The sequence below is a fragment of the Micromys minutus genome (genome assembly GCF_963924665.1).
Source record: "Micromys minutus genome assembly, chromosome: 26".
Lineage (NCBI taxonomy): Eukaryota > Metazoa > Chordata > Mammalia > Rodentia > Muridae > Micromys > Micromys minutus.
The window spans coordinates 34,967,481-34,992,209 of record NC_137961.1 but is presented as its reverse complement, the minus strand read 5'-3'; the positions used below and the strand labels follow the sequence as shown (position 1 = coordinate 34,992,209).

At 39.8% G+C, this 24,729-nt stretch overlaps 1 protein-coding gene across 2 annotated transcripts in view; it reads right to left on the bottom strand.

Annotated features, from left to right (window-relative positions):
• Window positions 1-24,729, bottom strand: part of RNGTT (RNA guanylyltransferase and 5'-phosphatase) — a 168,146-nt gene that overhangs the window by 5,020 nt on the left and 138,397 nt on the right. The window lies entirely within an intron of this gene.

Genomic DNA, 24,729 nt, shown 5'->3' with positions numbered 1-24,729 from the left:
TCTTCCCTCTAGATAAATATTGCTTTTGATTGGATGGATCATCTGCATTTTCAACAGGTCTAACAGGCCCAGGCTCCGTAAACTTAACCCCTCTCTCTACAAACACAGTTTAGCAGCCTAGCCAGTGTGTCCTCGGCGGATTCAGAGTACACAGTCTCACTTCCCTGTCCTTTTGACTCATCACTTACATGGACGACACATTCAGCCTAGGCACCAGTTCTGTTCAACAGAAGGAAGTCTCTAAATCTTTCAAAGTCTTCATTTTCTAATCACTAAAATCGTCAAAGGGCTTTTTTATACACTATGTTTGGAAAGAAAGTGCCTGAGACAGAGTAGAAAAATCTATAAATATGTAATTAAAGAGAAAAAAAAAACCCAAAATTTTGTCTTATGCATTCTAAGGCACACTTTAGCAGTGTTAGGCAATTCACTGTTGGACAGCAAACCTTTCTGATGTGTGCAGCTTGCAACCCAACAATTTTACATCTCCTGCATACCTAGACCTTCCTGTTTTCTGTTTATGACTTTTACTTTATACATTTCAGATTAGCAGAATCACATAGTATTTATCCTTCTAAAGCAATTTATTTTGCTTTAGCATAACATCTCCAGGATTCATTCACAGCAGCGTGTGACAGTGTTCCCTTTTGTTATATAATATTCCACTGTATTTTCTTCAGCCATCATCTGTTAATAGACATTTTTTCCTACATCTTTGCTATTGTAACTAATGCTGTAAGAAAATAGGGGTATAAATATTACTTGGAGATCCTGCTTTAAATTCTTTTGGGTATCTTTAAATTCTCACCCAGAAGTGAGACTGCTAGATCATACATGAATTTTATTTTTAATTTTCTAAGCAGCGTCCATACTATTATCCAAAATGGTTAACCATATCAGACCCTAATAGTGCACCATCCTTAATTCTGGCAATGCTGACAGGTGCCAGATGTAACGACACTATGGCTTATTGGTTGTACACCTTTCCTTGAAATAAAATACACACACACACACACACACACACATTTCCTTTGCCTTTTGTGGGGCAGCTATTGAAAGAGGGTTCCACTTTGTAGCCCAAGCTGGTTTTGAATTTCTGCTGTTTACCTCGGTCTCGAACTTGTGATCTGCCTTACCCAAGTACTGGGATCACAAACCTGTATCACATATCCAGCTAGTTTTGCCTATCTTAAAAAATATCTACATTAGTATATGTTAACCATAAAAATACCGTATTTCGGCCAGAGCGTTTCATCTGACCTCCCCTTTGACTCTGATGTCCCCCCCCCCCGAGTCCACACACAACACCTGTCATGCTTGTCTCCACCCCACAACCCATAACACGACTTTGTCCATTCCCCAAACATACGGCACACATACACTCATATGAGCTAGTCACTTTCAGCAGGAGATATACAATACAGCACAGCTGAAAGAATACAAATTTAATAGATATTAATATTTGAATGACAATAGTTTTACTTATGTTTTAATCAGATTTGACATTACTGATTCTATGTCTGGGCATTAGCCCTTATAAGATGAAAACGTGTGAACTTTTCTTCCCTGTTATAAACCACCATTCGGCTTTGACGATAAGCAGTTTTTGAGGCCAATGTCCTTATTTTTTGTTTTGCTGGCTGTAATTCTGGTGCCATTCACCGAGTTGTTGACAGTTTTCTTTCTAAAGTGTTTCCGGTTTTGTCTTTTTAGTGTGTTGAGGCTCAACAGTTGGGGTCTTATGTTTCAGTTTTGACTCTGTTGGAGTTAATTTCTTACGTAGTGCAGAGCGAGTTCCGCCATCTTCCTGCTGTGTATCCTGCTGACTCTGTGGAGTACCTTATGTAAAGACTGGTTTAGGCTGCCTGCTCCAGACTGTAATTACAATGTCCGTATCTATGTATAAATATCAACATGTCCACAACTCATGGTTTTCCAGTTTTAATTTCCCATGTGCTATGGCATCACAGGTATGTGCTAGCAAATCTGTCTAGGGTGCTATTCCACTCGTTCCTCTGATCAGCTTGTCTGTGTCAGTGATGAAGCATTTTAGTTAAAGCACTGTAGCTTTGCAGCAGAAGCCAGGGTTGAGGCCTGCAACTTTGTTCTTCGTCAGCTGTTTAGGATTCCCCAAGAGTCCATGTGAATTCTAGCACAGCTTTTCTACTTCTGCAAAAGACACTATTAGGATCTGATTAAGTTTACACAGCATCTCAAGACTGCTGCTAAGTTCTATGGATATTCTGATAACACTCTCCTGATCCATGACTACTCAACTCCGTTTTTAACAAAAAACACTGCTTATGTTTTTAAAGCAACTTTACAAGTAAACTCACTAAAGGAATCATGCTGACATCAAAAGACACGCTCTGAAAACAGCTGTCAACAAGCTTACATCTTGGGCATTTTAGAAGAATGCTGGCTAGCAACTGGAAGTTAAGTATCATAAAGCTCATCACTCTTAGTTTCAGACTTAAGCAGTATGTCTATCTATCTGCTATAGCTGCTTGGCCAAACACCACCAATCTGGAAAAATATTTTCAGAAAACTGGAATGCACCAGCTGCTACTACTTTAAATTCATGTCCATATTCAACAAGAAAGAATGTTCTCCATTAGTTACATGCTATATTCCCTCCACGGACAGGCTGCAAGATATTTATTTGATTGGGTGGTAAATACATTTAACTGAGAAAAAATACCATCTCTCATATGTGCACAAACTAAAGTTTTCACCAATGGTCACATGAAAACATTAGCGGAGTACAGAAGAGTGACCTAGTGCCGTCCATATCCATCACTGACTGGAAGAGGACTCCTGTCGTCTTCATCAATTTTGTTATCACTGTACCACTACTATATTCAATCAAGTTAATAATCTGAATAGGAGCATACTATCAAGTCACAAAGGCCATGCTGCTGGCAACTTGCACAAAGTGGGTGACAGCACTTCTGAGGGCAGAGCAGGAGCCCGAACACAGCTGCCCTGCTGAGTGGCCGTGTTAAGTGAGCACCCTAGAGACGCGGCTTCTGTTTGCAATATAGCCATTAAAAACAAAATGAAAATACAAAATGAGAAACCTAAAATACCCCACACCAAGAAAGCGATTACGGGGTTCCTTTATTTTTTAATTTAATTTGGAAAGATTTAAGATTGATAGGAAAGTTTTAGGGGTGGTAGGAGAATTTCCCGTTTTCTTCTGCTAACATTTCTATTTTATTTATCAGTACACAGCTACCAGTTAACATTGGCATAACATAAACTAAAAATTATCAAAATTTCTATTTTATTATTTATAATAGGACTTAATCCAGGAAACCACTTGAATTTTATTGCCACATGTTAGTTTATTCCACCTATAACAGTCAGTCAGTCAGTCAGTCAGTCTGTCTGTCTGTCTGTCTGTCTGTCTGTCTAGGCTCTGTAACTCAGGTTGGCCTTTTATTGTGGTAACCTTCCCACATTAGTCCTCTCAAGTACTGGGGTTACAGACATGAGCCACCACACCCATTTAAGTGCCTAAATACTTAAGAGTACCAGTTAGATATTTCAAGAATAATGCTAAAATTGGGATTTTGAAAAACTGGTGTTTGTTTGTGATAAAGAATTTCTGGGTGTGGCAAGAAGTACCCTTCTGGTCCTTCCACACTATACTAGTTCCCTGTGTTACTTGTGACAGTAACTCTGATTACTTAGTCAAGGTGGTTATTTGCAAGGTTTCTTCTTTAAGTACTCTATTGGCTGGTATGAGCTGTGACTAGTCTGACTTCAAGGACAGGGAAATGAAAGTCCACTTCCTGGAAAGGGTTACTAAAGAGTGTGTGGGGCTCATTTGCTTTACTTATTTTAAACTTCACCTGCATGGATGTGTTGTTGCCTGAGTGTATACCGTGTGAGTGCTTAATACCAGAAGAGATCAGAAGAAGGAGTCAGAGCTCCTGGAACTGGAGTTACAGATGGCTGTGATCCACAACGTGGGTGCTGGGGGTCAACCCCAGGGCCTCTGGAAGAGCAGCCAGTCCTCCTAACAACTAGGCCATCTCTTCAGGCCAATATGGAATTCATTAACAATACAACTTACAAATATGTGGGATATCTTCTGAGGCTATGCTGTAACTCCATTTCTCCAAATTCCAGTCATGACTTTCTCTTCTCCACCCACAAACCTGCCTACAGTAATTCCTAGTGAAGCATCCAGGGCCTATCAACTGCCTTCTTACTGCTCTTGCACTCGCACTGGACTTCTACATGGGAGAGTTGTCTGTTTTCTTTTGTACAATTTATCCATTCAGCATTTGGTATATGTCAAGCATTATAAATAGCAATTCATATTTGAACCATAGTCTTTTCTTTCTTTCTTTTTTTTTTTTTTTTTTTTTTTTTGGTCTCACTCTATGGTCTATGCTTGTCTGTAACTCACTACGTAGCTACTGGTCTCAAACTTGCAAACATGTGGACTATAAGGCTTCAAAAGTCCGTGTCATTCCCAGTTAGCTCTCTCTGCTTTGTGCCTGTAGATCGGACGGAAGCTCTTCAGTACTGGTCTATCACCACGACTGCCTGCCTGTTACCATGTTCCCTGCCACTGCCACATAATCATGAACTCTGCGATGGTTTACATAAGACTGCTCCCATAGGTTCATATATTTAAATACTTAGGGAGTGGCATTAGGAGGTGTGGCCTTGGAGTAGTGGGTGGTCTTGTTGGAGGACCTGTGTCACTGGAGGTAAGGCTATGGGGTTTCAAAAGCTCAAGCTAGGCCAGGGTCTCTCTCTCTCCTGTGGCTCACAGATCCAGATGTAGAGCTCTCAGCTGTTCTCCAGCATCTTGTCTGCCTATGCACCTCCATGCTTCCCACCATGACAATAATGGACTAAACTTCTGAACCTGTACACAAATCTCAAATGTTTCCTTTTAGAAGAGCTACTGTGATCATGTTATCTTTTCACAGCAATAAAAACCCCAAGTCAGACTAACTGTATGAAAAAGTAAACTCCCAAATTAAACGCCATTGTTTTATATGCTGCCTGCTCACAGTGTTTTGTCATAGAACAGAAAAGTAGCTAAGACACGTGGGGACGGAAGAAGGAAAAGCGCACTTCAAATTAGTGTTGAGCAACAGGTCCAAAGACCTACAGTAAAAACTTACACAATCTTAGCAAACTGAAGAACCAAAAGGAAGACAACTCAGGGCTGTATGCATGTGGCCTTCAAGGGTGGGTCCGCATAAACTTGACACATTCCCAAACTTCTTACAGCCTATATACTTCCTAAATATTCCACCTTTGTAAATTCTAGTTGCCCACGGGAAACCATTTTGTTTTACCTTGATTTCCTTTGTGATAAAGATAAAACCTAGTGCCTCAGGCTTGCTCATTATTCTACCACAGAGACACAGGCCTCACCCCTATTCCACACACTTCTCAAATCTAACATGTTCTACTTTTTAAAAAATGGCCACATTATTCAACCAATCTCTGACAGAAAACCAGATGTCCTGACTCTTCCTCTTCATTTATTTTTATATTTAATCCATTAAAGGGTTTACTAATTCCACATACAAAATCTGTTTTTTCTATTTATTTTACCAAAGCTAGATTTACTTTAGAAAAATATAAGCCTAATTGTGATGCCCTGCTTAAGAGAAAATATCCGCCAGGCTAGGAAGGAGAAAACATTTGTTGTGGCTCCCAGATGACAACACGCACACAGAAGGACTAGGTTAGGATGTTCTTAATAAGCTTACGGAACACAGGACACAACATACACAGAAGCCACTATTGGACACTAGGAGCTACAGTCACACACTGAGGTGTAGGTCTCACTCAGCTGAGCACGGCGGCAGACAGCTGTGATCCAAGCTGTTCTGGAGGCAGAGGCAAGAGGACTCCTGTAAGCCTAAGTTCGGCCTGAGCTCTATAGTCAAGACCTCATCTTAAAAAAAGAAAATGAGACTTGAAATTTGTAGCCTCTATATACAAATTACAAAATACCAATGAAAGAAGGGGGGGGGGTAAAGTAAAGAAAAATCCAGTATCATTGCCATCTTTCTTCCCAAATGATCTATAAATTCAACACAACCAAAACCAAAACAACAACAAAAAACAAAAACCTTTCCCCCATCCCCCAAAATACGGGGTTTTACTATGAAGGTCAGGTTAGGCTTAAACATAATAATTTTCCTGCCTCGGTCTCTAACTGGTGACATTTCAGGCATGTACCACCATGCCCAATTAGAATTATTATCAGACACTGACACCTACTTTTGAGTGAATTTTGTGAAAAGCCAAAGGAACTAAGGAACCAGGACTGGCATGGCTTCACATGCCTGTGATCTTAGCATCTGCGAAGTAGATGAGGGATCAGGAGTTTAGGGTCATCCTATGCCACAAAGTGAGATCACGGTTGGCCTGGACTCTAGTATCTTAAAGCATATCACAGACACAATACAACCTTAGCCTACAACACAGGAAGAGAGTATATATGCTTCAACTATAGTAAAACTACAATGAAATGCTATTAAGAAATACAATCTACTGATCAGTACAATAACATGGATGAATTTCAAATGCTATGTGCAAAGGGTAAACAATGATCCTCTAAAAGCCATTAAGTAAATCACTCCCCAGGTCATGGTAGAGAAAAAAGTACAGAAACAGATCAGTGGCAATGGGGTAAAGAAGGAGGTGAGCAACTTCAGGGACCACCTTGTGAGAGTCTGAAAAGGGCCGCTCTCCATACTGACTCCGTGGTAGCTGTGTGCTGTGTGTATCGATCGACTTACAGAACTGTGCACCAACAAGTTAATTTAGCATAAACAAACCCAAATGTAAATTTAAAAATCAAACTTTTCATTGAAAAATGCATGTAAATTTAATCATATCCTAGCTCAATGATTTCTTCCTTCAAAGTACTAAGTGAAACAGTCCCTATAAATCACCAGTGTGCTTTATACTTTTCATTTGCACTGTATATGATTATCTATAAATCAGCTGTTCACTGTCGATTTAATCTGTCCACTAGAGTGACTAATAATTATTACTAATAACTTCATTGGTATTGATTACTAGTCAAAGTAATTTATACATTAATTTTTTTGAATCATCATAACTCTAGGAAGTATGTATTATTACTAACTTCATTTTATATAGAGGAAAAACAGCCACCAAGGAGTTAAGTAATTTAACAAGTGTTTAATAACAGATAGTAAGTATTGAAGAAATATACTATGTCTAGATTTTTTAATAATCATATTTAGTCTAGGCTGAACAAAATCCAGAGGAAATTATAGATCCAAAATCCAATGCCAGAGAATTGATAAAATTTGTATAAGGACAGAGTTAACTTGTTTTATTATCAAAATTCAAATTTTTGAACTAAGTGGTAAAGTTGTGCCTAAAGTGGGTTGGGTTTGTAGCATTGAAATGAATTAAAATAAAATTTTGTTCTTTTTTTTTTTTTCTTTCCTCCCAGGAATCTAAGCTCTAGGTGAAAAGCCATTGCAGAAAGCAAAGGCAGATACACAGACAGACAGTTTTACTTCTGGCATGATGAACTCTATACATCTCCCTTGGAAAGGTATGAACTGTGCGATTGGTGAGCTTCTTCTCGTCCCAAGTGTGTGTCATCCTGACCTGCATCATTTCTACTGTTTGCTAGTCTACTTGCAGCTCTACCAGAAATCAAAGCAAATTACAAAATTTCTCAGTCATTAAGGATTTACAATAGGTTAATTTTAAAATGGGCTACATCTCACAGCTGCAAAGCTTTTGTTTGATGTTTAGACCAAATAAAAAGCCATTACTGATTCTACTCCTGGGCATATACCCCAAAGATGTTCCCACATATAACAAGGACACATGCTCCACCATGTTCATAGCAGCCTTATTTATAATAGCCAGAAGCTGAAAAGAACCCAATGCCCTTCAACAGAGAAATGGATACAGAAAGTGTGGTTCATTTGCACAATGGAGAACTACTCAGCTGTTAAAAACAATAACTTTATGAAATTCCTAGGCAAATGGATGGAACTAGAGAATATCATCCTGAGTGAGGGTACCCAGTCACAAAAAACCCACACATGGTATGCAGTCACTGATAATTGGATACCAGCCCCAGAAAGGTCTGAACACCCAAGAAACAACTCACAGACCTTATGAATCTCAAAAAGAAGGAAGGCCAGAATGTGGAAGCCTCAGTCCTTCTTAGAAAAAAAAGAAAACAACAAAAGAATCGTGTATTCATCATATAATATGTAACAAATTTTGTGAGCTATAATAATATTTTATAAAATAAATAAAACATACCAAAAAAGCCATTATTGAGGGAAATGGCCTTCCCTAGGAAGGGCTAGCAGAGAGAAGACCCCGTGGAGGAAATGGACAGTGAGGTGATGACGACGGCTCAGAAAACAGGAACTCTGTGACACAGCACACCAGCTCCCTCAGAAAACAGGAACTCTGTGACACAGCACACCAGCTCCCTCAGAAAACAGGAACTCTGTGACAGCACACCAGCTCCCGGTGTGCTTAGTACACACATGACGAGAAATACAGACAGAACACCGATTTACTCATGCTTGGAAAGCTTCACCTTCCAACAGGAGGAAGTTAAACGTGTGTCTGACACCTTCTTCTTTATAAACAAGTCCAAGTATACTGACAGGCTTTTCTGATCTTACTGGGTTTTGAAAGTTATAAAACTATATATACATACATTTTCACAAAGTATAGGATGTGAAGGCTACCTGGTCGGCTAGGCAGGTGTGCTCGTCCTCCCTCCTCTCTGTGAATCTGCCTGAAGCTATGTATGTGGGTGGAGGATGACCTTCCCAAGAGGATGGTTCTTGGGTCAAGGGCATACGAGTAGTTACACTCCAATGTCCAAAGACATTCTCAACTATTTGCTATAATGATTTTGAGAAACAGTCTATCAATTTTATTTAAAAAATTTTACATATAATATTTTGATTATACTCTCTTTCCTCCTCCAACTCTTTGTACAGTCTCTACCCAACCAAGAGCTCAAGAGGTTCCTCCCTCTCCCACCGCCTCTCAAGAAACAAAAACCGAAAGGTCAAAACAAATGAACAAGACAAAAAGCAAAGGAAGGACCACTGGAGTCTTTGTGTTGTCTTGTTTGAACCTGTGCAGCTTATTTTATGAGCTGTCACAGTCTCTGAGCCATCACACGTTTATCAGTCCCATGTTTCTGGATGACCGCTTCCTTAGTTATCAACCACCTGTGGCTCTAACAATCTTTCCACCTCCTCTTCCACAGAGATCTCAGAACACCGAGAAGAGAAATTTGATAAAGCCATCCCATTTTCCATGAGTGCTCTGAAGCCTTTTACTGTCTGTACGGATGGGGGAGCTCCACATTAATTGTTATCAACTACATGGAAAGGGTCCTCTGATGAGGGTTGTGCGATGCATTGACCTATGGGACAGCAATATGTCATTAGAGTTACTTTAGTACTACTTTAGCAGACTAATAGTAGTGAGTTTTCTCAGACTCGTGACCTAAGTAGTCTAAGGTTCTCGGACACTCCAGCAGAGTCAGAGATAAGTTTGATCTAATGGAGCAGGCCTATGTCCAAACAGAATGGAGTTGGCTGCTACTCCCAAGATGGTTGTGCTATTTTCACACCACTGTATTTTGCAGGCAGGTTACAGCTGTAAGTCAGAGTTTGTAGCTAGGTGATAGTGATGACTGCTTCTCTCTGTTGTATGCAAAGAAACTTCCAGTGCTACCTAGTCAGTAGGGCTTCTAGTCAAATATCAACTCAATTTCTTCATATTTGATGGCATATGTAAATGGTGTCCTCAGCAACAGGCCTTATTACCAGGTTGTGAGGGGCAATCACCAGTCATGACAACAGCCTGTAACGTTTGGAGGCTGGAATAATGGGATCCTTTAGGAATATGGCTCAACAAGATATAACCCATTACTGGCACTAGAGATTCTGGAACAGTGTTATTGTGACTCCGATTACTAACAGAGTTAGTTGTGCTTCCCATATTCCCTCTATTCTGTTTTCCCATCTCCCTCTCCATTTCATCCTATTCTAGCTCCCCTTCCACTCTTTATCACACTGTGTTTACCCTTCTAGAAAAACACACTTACTCTGCCCCTGACTAGTTAATTAACAAACATTGCAGTATTTGTCTTTTGGAGTCTGGGTTTCTTCACTCACAATGATTGTTTCTAGCTCTATCAATTTACCCACAAACTTTGCATTTTCTTCTTTTCTTTTCTTTTGTAAAGAAAGGATCACTATGTAGCTCTCACTGTCCTGGAACTCATAATGTAGACAAGACTGCCTTGAACTCACACATGTCCTCCTGTCTCTGTTTTCAAATTGCTGACGTTAAAGCTGTGTGTCACTATGCCTGGCTCAATTTTTTCTTAAGAGGTAAATAATATTTCATTAAGTAAATGTACCACATTTGTCCTACAGAGGGTTTTTCACTGTGAAGAGATGCCATGGCAATGGCAACTCTATAATGGAAACCACTTCGTTGGGGCTGACTGACAGGTTCAGAGGTTCAGTCCATTATTGCTATAGCAGAAAGCATGATAGCATGCAGGTTGGCATGGTGACGGAGAAGCAGCTAAGAGGTCTACATTTGGATCAGCAAGCAGCAGGAAGAGAGAGTGGCACTGGTCCTGGCCTGAGCTTTGAACACCTCAAAGCCTACCCCTTGGGACACATTTCCTCCAACAAGGACACACCTCCAATAATACCACTTTCTATAGTTGATTTTATGAGGCCATTTTTATTTAAATCACCACACTATTCATGGATATCTAAGCTGTTTCCTATGTCTGGCGATTATGAATAGAGCAGCCATAAATATAGATAAGCAAGTATCTCTGTGGTAAGAGATGAGTGGCGTTCATTTTTAGCTTTTGATGGAGGCCCGCATCTCTGTGCCTGCCAGTCTACGCTCCACTAGCAGCGATCTCACCAGTGGAAGCTGGCATGGTTTTAGGATCTCGGTCATTTTAACTGGGTAAGACGAAAGTCAAAGTAGTTTATTTGTGCTGCTGAACATGTCTTTAAGTGTTTCTCAGCCATTTGTGCTTCATCGTTTGAGAGCTCTCTGCTTCAACACCCCATTTTTAATTGGGTTGTTTCTGATGTCCAGTTTCTTTAGTTCTTTATATATTCTAAATATTAATCCTCTATTCATTCAATATGTAATTAGTAAAGATATTTTCCGATTTTGTAGCCTAATGCTTTGCCCAAATAACAGTATCTTTTGCTATACAAAGCTTCTGTGCTTCATGAAGCCCCACTTACTGATGTTCTTGGTGCTTGAGCTCTCTGCTCCTTCCTTACAATGTCTTTCCTATGCCACTGAGTTCAAGACCGTCCCAACAATTTTCTTTGTTTTTAAAAAAGATTTAGTTTATATACGTAAGTACACAGTTGCTGTCTTCAGACACACCAGAAGAGGGCATCAGATTCCATTACAGATGGTTGTGAGCCACCATGTGGTTGCTGGGATTTGAACTCAGGACCTCTAGAAGAAGTCAGTGCACATAACCACTGAACCATCTCTCCAACCCAACAACTTTTTCCTCTATCCATGCTATCTTGATCTCTTGCTGAAGTTTCTGATCCGTTTCAAGTTTAATTTTGTGCAGGTGATAGATACAGATTTATTTTCATTCTTCCCCATGCAGCTATTCCATCTAACCAGCACCATTTATTGAAGATGCTGCATTTTTTCCTTTATATATTTCTGGCTTCTTTGTAAAAAATAAAATCAAATATCCATAGGTATACAAAAATTTGTCTGGGTGTCCAATTTGATTCCACGGATCTATGTCTGGTTTTATTCCAATATTATGTTGGTTTTTATTATTATAAATCTGTAATACCCAACTTTGTATCTGGGATGGTGGTATCTTCAAATGTTCTTTTATTATTCAAGATTCTTGCCTATCCTTTGTGTGTGACACACATCTGTGTTTCCCTATTAGAGTTTTCTTTTCTTTTTTTTTCTTTTTTTTTTTTTTTCTCTCCAATTTCTGTGAAGAACTATATTGGAATTTTGATGGGTACAGCATTGAATCTAGATTATTTTTAATAGGATGGCCATTTTTACTATATTAATAATATATTGATCCTTGAATGTGAGGTCTTTCCATCTGATGAAAACTTCCGTATCTTTTAATAATAATATTTCATTATATAAGTCCTTCAGTTGCTTAAGTAGATCTAGCTAAGGTTATTGCTTCCCTGATTTCCTTCTCAGTATGTTTGTCATTTATATATAAGTTGCTGATTTTTCTGTGTTAATTTTGTATTTTGCTGAAAGTATCAGCTCTAGAAGTTGCCTGATAGAGTCTTTAAGGAGTCTTTTGACTCCTTCCTATTCTATCCATAGCCCCTTGATAGCATTCAGTTGTCTTATTTTTCTAGTGAAAATTTATTATACTGAATAAATATAGAGTGTATATCTTTGTCTTGCTCTTGAATTTAGTGAAAATGCTTTGAGTTTCTCTCCATTTAGAATGATGCTGGCTCAGTCTATCAATCTGTTTGTTTGCTTTTTAACCTCTGGCTGTGCTAGAACTCACTAAGTAAACCAGGCTAGTCTTGAACTCACAGAGGCCTGCCTTCCTCTGTTTCTAGAGTTCTGGGATTAAAGTCACACACCATCATACCTGGCTCAAACCATTGACAACAGACAACTAATTAACTGAACACCTTTTGTGCTGTACAGGAAAAAGAGGGCACCCCTAGGTGGAGAGTTTGTCTACCATGCCTGAACTCTCGGTTTGATCCCTAACATAGTAAATAACTAGACAAATAAAATGAAATAAACTCAGGGTCTTAGACTCTTCTTGCTGCTTCCCAGATGCTAGGATTATAAGCATGCACTACCAGACCTGACCTGAAATTTACATAATTGATCTTTAAATATCCAGGTATGACAAAGTTTCCCAAATAATCAAGCCAAGCAATTCATTAAAATATCAGCATACAGTTCACATGAGTCTTTTGCCTAAAGTATTTGTTATCAATTTTGTTCCAGTCATATTCACTAAAAATTCCATCTATTACTACATACGTCTCATATACAAATTTTCTCTTTCCTCTCAACTATGTTCTTCTTAGAAGGTAGATAACTGTCTACCAGATAGATTCCTTCCTGTCAGTCTAGCCCTTAGAACTGCCACCAGCAATGCTCTTGATCTTCTATGACCTGTTTCTCCTTTAAAATGATTCAATTTGCTTTATCAGCAGTAACATACATGGAAAACCACACAGCCTTTGAAGTATTACTGTTTAGAACAATAACAATACTAATTCACAATGCAAAATTGCTTGGGTTGGTGAAAATGTTTTGTGGTCTTTATGATTCATCTCAGCAAACAAAGCTCCCTGCCAGGAGCTAAGTCCCAGGCTGGGTCCATTTTGGAAGGCAGCCTATGAGGGCAGGCGAGCTTCCGCAGGGGAGCCACTTGGTCTTGCAGAAGTAGAGTTTGTTTAATATTAATATTTATTCTCCTTGATTTCAATGGCTTCAACCTGTTGCTTAACAGCTGTAGGACTAAGTAAAGAATTAATTGCTAGGGCTCCTTTCTCTCTTGCTGGGGAGCCTCACCTCTCACTGGCTAGGTGAGGGAGGCTTGGAGCAATTAGCTTTCATTGAACCAAGAAAAGAAAGTCACACTGGCAGATGTGAAGCACTTTTCCACATGCAAATATGCACAGAAACATATATTCATACGTATTTTATATACATACTTTGGCCAGGCCCAGATAATAACCTACACACCTCAAACACATGCACACACTCGCATTCGCGCAAACACACACACACACACACACACACACACACACACACACACACACACAATTTGGTGGCTGAAACAAAATCCCAAGTGCCAGCACTGAAAGAACTCACTGGTTCTGAATGAAATCTAAACGCCAACCTTTGTTACATAGAGAAAAAGGTTTCTACCTTCATTGAGCATGAGAAAGCCCTGTCCTTGTCAGTGAGAAGCAGCCTGCCTGCGGTTCCCTGCTGTGCTCTCCTGCCCACCTCATTCATCATTCTAAGTTTTTGTACTTCTGTAGAACTGATCACATGCTATCCTAAGCATCTCCCCCTCAAAAGATCACAAGTTCAAACATAAATTCAAATCATAAATTGAACAAGAAATTGCAACAAAGATGTTTACATGTGTTTCTATCAAGATTAGTTATCTAAACATTATCTGCCACTAGCTCCACAGGTTCATTTAAAGTTAAAAACTGTAATTCTTTTTTAAATTTTAATTGTTTTTACTTAATACTTTACATCCTGCCCCCTTCCAGTTACCCCCACCCATAATCCTTCTCCCCTCCCTTCTATTATGAGTGGGGGTGGGCGCAGCTGCATAACCCCCCAACCTGGCTTCAGGTCTCTGCAAGGCTAGGAACTTCTTCTCCCACTGAGGACAGACAAGGCAGACCAGCTAGAAAAACTATAATTTTTATGTCTAAGTTAACACGGTATGTCAAGAGTCAAAGTATCTACCTAGTATCTCATTGAAGTTTGGGATAGATAAATCTAGTCAATATTTTATCTTTTGTCCTTGCACCTACAATAAATCATTCATTTCCTTTTATGACTTTTAGTTAATAGTTTTACAACCTAAAGGAACATATTCCTAGATTGTAAATGTGTAGCATGCTAACTTTCTATCCTGACACATGAAGACTGACATGGTCTTAATTGCATTTTCATATTACAGAGGGTCCTAGCTGTAGCCCTTTTTATAAGGGCTCAATAATTACTAGTATAAATATGCAATTCTTATAGAACCATTAGGAACTAAGAAATCATCTATTTGTATATATCTGACCAATAGAGTGGGCTAATGCTTAGGGGTTGTTATACCAATTTAATGACAGGAAAGACATTCAACAGGAAAAAAAACTCAATCCTGAGATGAAGTCCCTTAGGCCTTGCCTCCAAGAGCTCATTCACCACAGTTCACACCGAATCTTCTCAGGAAAATCACCTGCTAACCTTCGATCCATCCTAGATGGCTCCTGATAGCCTCAAGGACTGCCCTTTTCCTTATTTTATTAAAAATAGAATGTCCCCCTTATCAATATATTGTGATTACAAGTTCCCCTCCCTTTGCTCTTGTCCACCTCCCCTTCTACCAGGACCCACCCTACTTCTGCCTCCCTTTAGAAAACAAAGCAGGCTTCTGTGGGACTGTGAAAGGTAACCTGGCTCCAAGTTGAGCTCTAAGGCTCCTAACCCCAGAAACCCTGAAGGAACGGTAGACGGCTTCACCTGTTCCCCGGCACCAGGCCTCTGTCACTAGCCATAGCCCCCCATAGATTTGTGGCAATAAGACTTGTAGAGACAATGTCCCAAAGCCCCTCTACAGGTAGAGAACATGACCTATGGTCACATAGGTTCGAGACAGATCTCCATTTTTCATGAGGTACCTAAAGGCCCGGAAGCTTAGCCAATAAGCTTTCCTTCCCAGTCGCTCCTCCCTGCAAAAGGTATTTAACCTCAGGCCCACCCTGAGAAGGGGGTACAGTTTTACTCATCCACTTTCCGCCATGACAATAAATGCCTCAAAGACATGTATTGTCTTTTCATCAGGATCTGCCATGGGGAGCCATAGAGAAGGCCTTTGCTTATAGTGCCGCCATCTGATCTCCTATAGGAGGCTTCTCTGTGATCCCAGCCATGATCATCCCCAAGCCAACCCCAAGTCTGTCCAGCCGAGGACTCTCTCAGACCAGCTGGAGCTCCCCTTTCTCCCCTCCACCCCAGGAGGCCCTACTCAGCTCTCAGCTCTTCCGTGGCATCCAGCAGGGGCCTGGTTGTCTGGCTTTTTTGCAGGCCTGGGGACACCCTCCCCTCCTTCCAACCAGCTCCGGTTATGGCTATCCCATGCCTCAGACTGTGCTTCTCCACCCCTGGAGTGGTGTCCTAGGGCAGCTGAGGGTAAGTTCGGTCAACTCCCTGTCCGGCCTCCCCAGCAGCCCTACAGGTTTCTATGGGAACTGTTTTCTTACAAGTCAGTATTTGAATTTGAAACCACAGACACACAGACCCTAGAGCAGCTGCAGCCTGACTTTGGTACAGTCAGCCACACAGAGGAATTTCTAACTCTATGATATAGGAATCATGTTCCCTCTTCAAGAAAGAAATCTGAAGAGTTACAGAGAAGGTATACAAAGAGGAAAAAAAATGGTATCCAGATTGAGGTTCTGCTTTGTGTCTATGGACTCCCTGAATAAGGACTTTATAGAAACCTGCCCCATCCTAAGACACATGAAGTTTGAGGTGGTTGTAATAAATAACTACCAACATCATACTCATGAAACACATCCTATAATCTCATAGAATCAAATGTTTTAGAACTAGAACTTCAGACAGGAACCCAACAATCACCAACCTGAGATTCTAATTCTGTAACGCTTAAGTGCTAATGGCCTCAAGTGCCCCCACTATCCCTATTATTTGTAATAAACACTCATATATTAAGGTAGTTTTTAAAAATGGAAAAAGCAATTGCATTATTTTAATAATTTGTACTAAAGCTTATTTAAGGACTTATTACTGGTTAGGAATCTTCCCTTCATGGGAAGAGGGGACGATCACTTTTATTCATGTCTGTGGAACAGGGAGGCACTTCATGCCCGTCATCAGCCTGCTAAACTGCTTCTCCTGGACCAGGCTCTTACAGATGTCAAGCAGGAGCTCTACCACTGAACTGTATTTCCTGTCCCTGCTACTTCTATAACAATGAAGTAAATGGGACATTCAGCACAGTAAAAGAAAACTATTGCAAAAACTGTTATCAAGAATAGCCAGACAGTAGGATAGTCCCAAGAAGTAATGACATGAAGATCACAAGAACATCCTGGCACCCGGGAGATGGTTTGGTGGGTAAGGATACTTGCTAACAAGCCTAACCACTTATTTCATTATCAGAACCCACCAACTCCTAAAAAGTTGTCCTCTGACTTCCACTAGTATGCATTGGTATGTGTGCTACCACCCCAATAAATAAAAGAAATGGTGGGAATTAGGAATGCAGTTGAACAGAGGCCCTGAACTCAATTTCCAACTCTAAAACAACAACAAAGAAAATGAATGAACAGTTAAACCGAAGAGATAATGGGATGAGCCAATAGGTATACTTCCCCACTTCACCTTTAGGAGACATATGGACTAGAATCTAAGTCATAAAGCCATGTTATGTTCAAAATATCATCTTCAAGAATCTACTGCAAATCAGGGAGCCATGGTAAAATTTATTATTATATTTTAAAAGTTTACTATTTTTGCGTGTGTGTGTGTGTGTGTGTGTGTGTGTGTGTGTGTGTGTAATGACATAATAAAGAAGTAAGAGAACAACTTGGAGTCTGTTTTTCCGTCTTATGGGTACTAGAAATAGAACTCAGGTAGTTAGGCATGGTGGCAAGTGCTTTTACCTTGACCCATTTCCAGATTCCCATATTTTGCTAGGATGTTACTTTTGAAGTACATAAAATTTAGTCTGGGAATAACTAAGGTAGATGTAGCCGTTTACTTCCCCACTAAACTCCACTTTAGTAGCTATTAAAAATAAAACACCAGGTAAATGATATGCTCAGCAAGAACGCTATCCACTAGAAAGCAGTTTATGCTTGCCAGAAAAGAAAACAGGTTGGCTCAGGAGCCCTGGGGAAGAATATGAGCACAATGAGCTATGGACACTGAAATCATAGATCAACTGCATTTAACAGCTACCTCCAGGCCCTTCCACCCAACAGACAGGGAAACATGTCCTTCAGTGGTACCTACAGCCTTTTCTAAAACTGTCCACACAGCAAGCCTTAATACATGTAATAATAGTAATTAATAATAATAATAATAATAATCCCCTACATCTTATGAGATCACAAAAGACCATGATATTCAAAAGCTATTTATTGTACAGGGTATAGAGCCTACATATGGGAGGCAATCTTTGTCAGCTGTTCACGCAGGGGCCGATGAGGTCTAGATTACTCAGAGAACTGCAACAATTAAACACCAAAACACCATACATGACAACTGGCCAATGAGTTCAATGAACAGCTCTTCTTCTTTTTTGTTTTTTTAAAGAGGGTTAAATATCCTTAGCTATCAGAGAAATGCAAAGTGAAACTACTTTTAGGATCCTATGCCACCCTGGCAGAATGATTACTATGAAATAAAACACACACACACACACACACACACACACACACACACACACACACACACACAAAAGCAAGTGATAAGAAATGCTGGTGAGGAATATACAGAAAGGGAAATCTACTGTTCAATACTGATGACAACCACTATGGAAACCAATGTGCAAGGTTGCCAAAATAAAACCTCCACTTGACTTAGTCTACATGCTTTGTTCTAGTTAGGTTTTATTGCCAACTTGAGTCACCAGAAAAGAGGGAAGTGTAACTAAAGAACTGCCTCCATCTGTGGCCCTGTCTGTGAGACACCATCTTGACTGACAATCGACGCAGGAGGGCCCAGTCCACTGTGGGCAGCACCATCCCTAGCAGGTGGGCCCGGGGTTTAAGAAAGCTAGCAGAGAGCAAGCTAGAGAGAGCTCATAAGTCACACAGTGATTTCCAGATGTCGTTTCCTTCAGAATAATCCAGGAGCAGTAATCCTTTAAATACAGCTATCTCAGTGGCTTTCACTGGAACATCTGCCCATTTAAGTATTTATTGTAGTGCCACTGTAGTTTCACAAAAAGAAAAAAAATAATCAAACTAACTTTTAAAAATGACTTAGTAATAAGTAATAAGATGTTTTTAAAGTTTTATGAAGAACTACTCTCCCCTCTAACATTTTAATGTTTATTTGTTTAGTCCAATACTAGAGGTTGAACCCAGAGCCTACCACATGGTAGGCCTGTTTTTTATCTCTTATTTTGGAGCAGGTTCTTAATAATGTGCCAGGTAAGCCTTAAACTTGTGATTTTTCTACCTAATGTTACAAAAATGCCCAGATATAATGCTGAGTTTAACTTCCCATCTCATTTGTAACATTTTGTATTTTTACTATTATTTTACCTTTTAGAAAAAAAATTTTGTTATACATTATAAAATATTTACAAAGCACTGAATATTGAAATCTGTTTCAAAATGATGGCTATCCAGCTACTGTCCTTTCTGAGTACCCAAGCCTATCTCCCAGCTCGCACATCAAATGGCTCCATCCTCCTTGAATTCCAGCTCCAAGTCATCTAATGCCCTTATCTGGTTTCATGGGCATCTTAACACACAGCATGCCCTTACACAGACACACACATTCATACAGTGAAACAAAAATAAAAACCTTAAAAACCTATACTACTAATACAGCTTTCTTGTGAAATCTAATAGTTCTGCTGTGGAATTATGTCTGTCTTAATCACCACCCCTACCCCCGCCCCACACATCTCCAACATAGACTAAGTCATCTTAGCATAAAAGGGCAGCAGGAAGATCTTAAAGGATCTACACCCTAATGTTCCCCTAGCATGTGGATGCCACAGCCAGACTTGACAGGCTGATATAGCAGCAACAAGCTGAATTCTACTTACTACCCTGTCAATCCTGAGGGAACAGAAGAGCTTGGCTACTCAGGAAATAACAGCAGTTGCAATCTCTCCCCTCCCCTTTCCTCTCTCATCAAGACAATAACTTGTTACATTTCTTTTTGCTTGTTTTGTTCTTTTAGCAACTTGCTCTTTATCTTAAATTACTTTTTTCCCCAAAATCAAGATCCAACAGTGGAAACAATTATGTTAATAATGATAGGGAATTTGTTTGCGTTGTTAAATTGAGATTCAAAAACACTTCAATTGACCATACATCTGGGACTGCAAGTAATGCCTATTCTTATATCCCTTTTAAATGTCTCCTTATTACAACTTATTAGAAATGTTAAGTCTGAAATGCAGCGCCATGGCTGTTCAATTTCCAGGCCACAATTTTATGGTAATCACATGCAATGTATTCATGTGTCAACAGAGCTGCCTAACAATGCCCCAAATGGGGCCGTCAGCAGCTCTTTCCCATGGCCACAGACAGTGAGTGCTCTTGGAGGATTTTCACTCTGAAGCATATACTAATTTGCTAACTTAGTTTCCTTTCTTCGCTACTTGCACAGTAAACAGACTCCAAATGCTCAAAGAACTAGTTGTTACTTGTGGACTGGCAGGATTTTCTTTTTAGGCAACCTTCCAATCCAAACGTAGAAAATGCCCTGGCACTTTATAATCACTGGTACTCAGAGTGGCACAAAGGGATGAGGGATCAGCTCCAGAAACACAGTGTTCTCCAAAAGACTCAGGCTCTCCTCACCATGGGCACCAGCAGGCAAAGTAGCCGTGTCCTGTACAGGAGCTGTTATCAACGGAGGCTCTTTCCCCCACCAAACACTGACCCCCAACCCCTTTGGTACCAGGCCAAAAGCTCTTATGCTCGCTGTATTACTCCGTTCCCCTGAGACAGAGCACGCACTTGAGGGGGAGGGAAGCAAGCCCTAAACAGTAGGGTCAGGAGATGGCACTCACACAGATGCACACATAAGTATTTCGTTCCAGGCTTTAAGAAAAAGCAACAAAACCAACAAAATACTACTCTAGGATCAAGAGTCCCCCCCACCTCCCCCACAAAATTCTATGAAAATATTCAACCAAGAAAATTTATTTCTTATACCTAATTGCTATTGAGGGAGGGCCGGGCCGAGGTTTGAATCTTGGCTGGGAGTGAGCATGAAAGCTCGTGTACACTAACAGTTTTAGATAAGTCACTAAGGTTACAGAGTGTCTAAACAGAGTATGCTTCTTTGGGGCTAGCATTCAAGGGCACTGACTCTAGGCTGGTCTACAGAAACTTTCTTAGTCAATGTAAGGACAAACTTTAAAAGCCAGATTCTGCTTTGAGTCATAAATGTTTTGCCAGAGACACGCATTTGATCTGGGCTTTCTAACGCGTTTGTGCACGAATATATGTCTATGTCCACGTCTGTGTCTATGTCTCTGTCTATGTCCTAGATAGGGTTTCCACTGCTGCCGATAGACACCATGACCAAGGCAACTCTGACACAGGACAACATGTAACTGGGGCTGGCTTACAGGTTCAGAGCATTATCATGATGGGAAGCATGGCAGTGTCCTGGCAGTCGTGGTGCTGGAGAAGGAGCTGAGAATGTTATATCTTGATCCAGGCAGGCAGGAGGAGACTGCATTTTGCAAGCAGCCAGGAGGGTTTCTCTTCTGCACCGGGCAGAGGTTGAGCACTAGGAGACCTCAAAGCCCACCTTCATAGTGACACACTTATTCCAACAAAGTCACACCTTCTAATAGTGCCACTTCCTATGGGTAAGCTTATCAACACCACCACTACACACACACACACACACACACACACACACACACACACACACACACTCCAACCTACTACAGGCACAGCATTTTACAAGCTTGCTTATTATTTATTTATTTATTTGGCTCAATGCATTGTAACTGTCTTCTATCTTATTTCATTAAAACAGAAACAAAAGAGGACAAGATCTGAGACAATGGCCTTAGGACGTTTGAGGATAATTCTGTCTTTCCATTTATATTCTCCCTTATCGAAGCACTGGCTCCTTAAATGGACAGGGCCATACTCTGCTTACTGCCACACCTCCTGAACACCAAACAGGTTCTCAGTAGCCCCACTTCTGCATCAGCCAGCGATGTCCCTTTTACCAGAACCCCCTTGTCTGGAAGCCTCTTCTCACCTGCACAGGCTCTTGTGCTTCATTAACAACAGACCTTACTTATCCTTTTTTTTCGCCCCCGAAATATAATATGCCAAATTTTCTCTCTTGACTGTAGCCTTCTTCACAATTGCTTGTGGTATATATGAAACGTATGCTTGCAATAAAGACGGGCTAAAGTCAGAACAATGGACAAACAATGAAACCCTAGCAGATCATCATAGTATGTGTTCAATTAAAAATTTCGTTTGCATATATAAATAAAAAAGTACATATTTTTGATCCAAAAACAAAACCAAGCAGGGTTTGGTGATAGACACCTATAATTTCAGCACTTGGGAGGCCAGGGCAGAATGACCTTTTTTGAGTTTGAAGGCAAAGATCCTATTAAAAGAACAAAAATCAAACCAAACAATCCCAAACAAGTTCAAAACAGAGTAAACAAGCTAATGACCTAGTCACTGTGTAATCAGTTTTCTCAGTAGAAATCTTTTAAGACTGTTTGCCAGGATCAGACTCTCCTACCTCTGTGATGCATGATTTTTTGCTAGAAAGTAGAATATTAACTATGGTCGCGATGAAAGGAACAAGAAAGGACACAGAGCAAATAGTTATACCATTTTGATCACATAGGAAGGAGCAACATAATTAAGGCATTCAAATGTACCATAATTGAGAGTAATAATATCTGTGTCCTTCCTAAAAAATGAAAAAGGTAAGGACCTAATCATTAGCTTTTATTGATACTGTTCACAGTAGGAAACATGCAAAGATTAAAAATAGTAAGACTGTATCAGCCCCTTTTCATCACACAGATGCATAGGGGAGGAGCTACACTAGGTAGCATACACTAAATAAGAAACAGATACCTGATAGGAATTTGAAAGTTATACAAATACCAATCTTTCCATCAGTATGAGCTAGTTTTACACAATTTCTATTTTAAACCACAAACTTTATCATGTGTGAAGATTTTAGCTGTCAACTTGGTACAATGTTAAATCGCTTCAGAAAAGAAGTCTCAAAGAGAATCTGTAGATTATATTAGCCTGTGGGCATATCTGTGAGACATTACCTTTGTTAACTGAGGTAGGAAAAGGCAGCCTAAAGTGGGTAGACCATTCCCTAGGCAGAAGATCCTGAACTGTGTGAGACTGGAGAAAGCCAGCTGAGTGTAGCTCTGCATACACTCACTCATTTTTGTCTGCTTCTGACTCCAGATGCAACATAACCAGCCGCTCCTGCAAAGATGGGCTGAAACCTGGTATTAACAACTAAAATAAAGCCTTTCTTCTCTAGGTTGCTTTTGACGGAGTATTTTATCACAAGGAGAGAGAAAAAAAAGATATTCTGCAAACAAGAATTGAAAATGTTTCTGCCTTACTATGCTCATGCTAAAAATAAATCTGCATTGCTTCCTAAAATAAATTCCCATTAAAAATTTGTTCATCATATTTCCCTACAAAATCTGAAAAGAGAAGGGCATGGTGGCGTAAGGAGTCAGTGCAGGGCTGAGCTCCTGTTTCAGTATGATCAGGGTCTCCTGAGACACTCAGGCTTCGGTCTCAGCAGTCTTTACAGTCGCTGTGGGTCTGAGGGCTACATTTCCTAAGTTGCAGTAACCACTGTAGAATCCACAGTCCACGCTGCCATGGTCCCAGAGATCATTTTGGATCATTAAACAACAAATAAACAAGCTAGACTTGGGGAAGAAACAACCTGTTCCAATATAAGAACTCAACAATCCCTTGAAACTAATATAGAGGAAGAGGAAAAAAAATTAATAATCCAGCAAAGCAGAACTTCACCAAATAAAACAGAAAATAGCAAACCCATTTCTGTAATTGACCTTAAATGTAAATGGCCACAACAGACCACTAAAAAGATACAGATTAATATCTGGATTAAAAAACAAAATCAACTATATGCTGTTTTCAAGAAACACACTTGGCTAACAAAAATATCAAAAAAATAGTTACAAAGGGTGGAAAACTACAAACCAAAATGGAAAATAAAAGTAAGCAGGCAGAGCCATCCTTATATCAGACCAAATAAACTTCAAGAGAAAACTGACTAGAGGAGAGTACACATTAATAATAAAAAGGAACAATTCACCAAGAAAAATGAACCTGTAGACTTTTAAGTACTGCATGTTCGGAGCTCCAAATTTCATATAAAAATATTAAAAGGTATAAAAGATCAGAGTCCTCACACAAAAATAATGAAAGGCTTTAATATTCCACTCTCTCCTCTCTTCCCTTCCTATCCCATCCCCACTCCCCCTTGTTCTACTTTGTTTTGAACAAACCTTGGCTGGCTTAAAACTCTAGGTCAGCAGTTCTTGACCTGTGGTGAGTCATGACCCTGTAGGGGCCACAAATCAGACGTTTACATTACAACTCATAAACAGTAGCAAAATTACAATAAAGTAATATTATAGTTGTGGGTTACCACAGCATGAGGAACTGTACTAAAAGGTGCAGAATTCGGAAGGTTGAGAACCACAGCTCTATGTAGATCAGGCAGATTGGTCTTGAACTAAGAGAGATACATCTGCTTCTGTTTTCCAAGTGCTAGGAATTAAAGACAGGTGCCAATATGTACAGCTCCACACTCATATTTATGTAGGTCTTCCCAACTAAAAACAAGTAAAGAAACTCCAGAGATCAAATGATTTACAGGTCAACTGGACTTGATGGGGTATATACAGAATATTCTACCCAAGAGACAGAAAAATAAACAATTTTCTCAGCAGCACACGGAAACATATCATACCACAGAACATAAAACTAAACTTCAATATTATTTTTAAGAGAAGAGATAATTCAATGTATTCTGTCACACAACGGCATAAAGCTAGAGATCAACAATAAGAGATTACAGAAACAACAATTCTTCTAGGAAACTAATACATTTTAAATAAACAATAAATGATCAAAGAAACCAGAGAGGAAATAATTC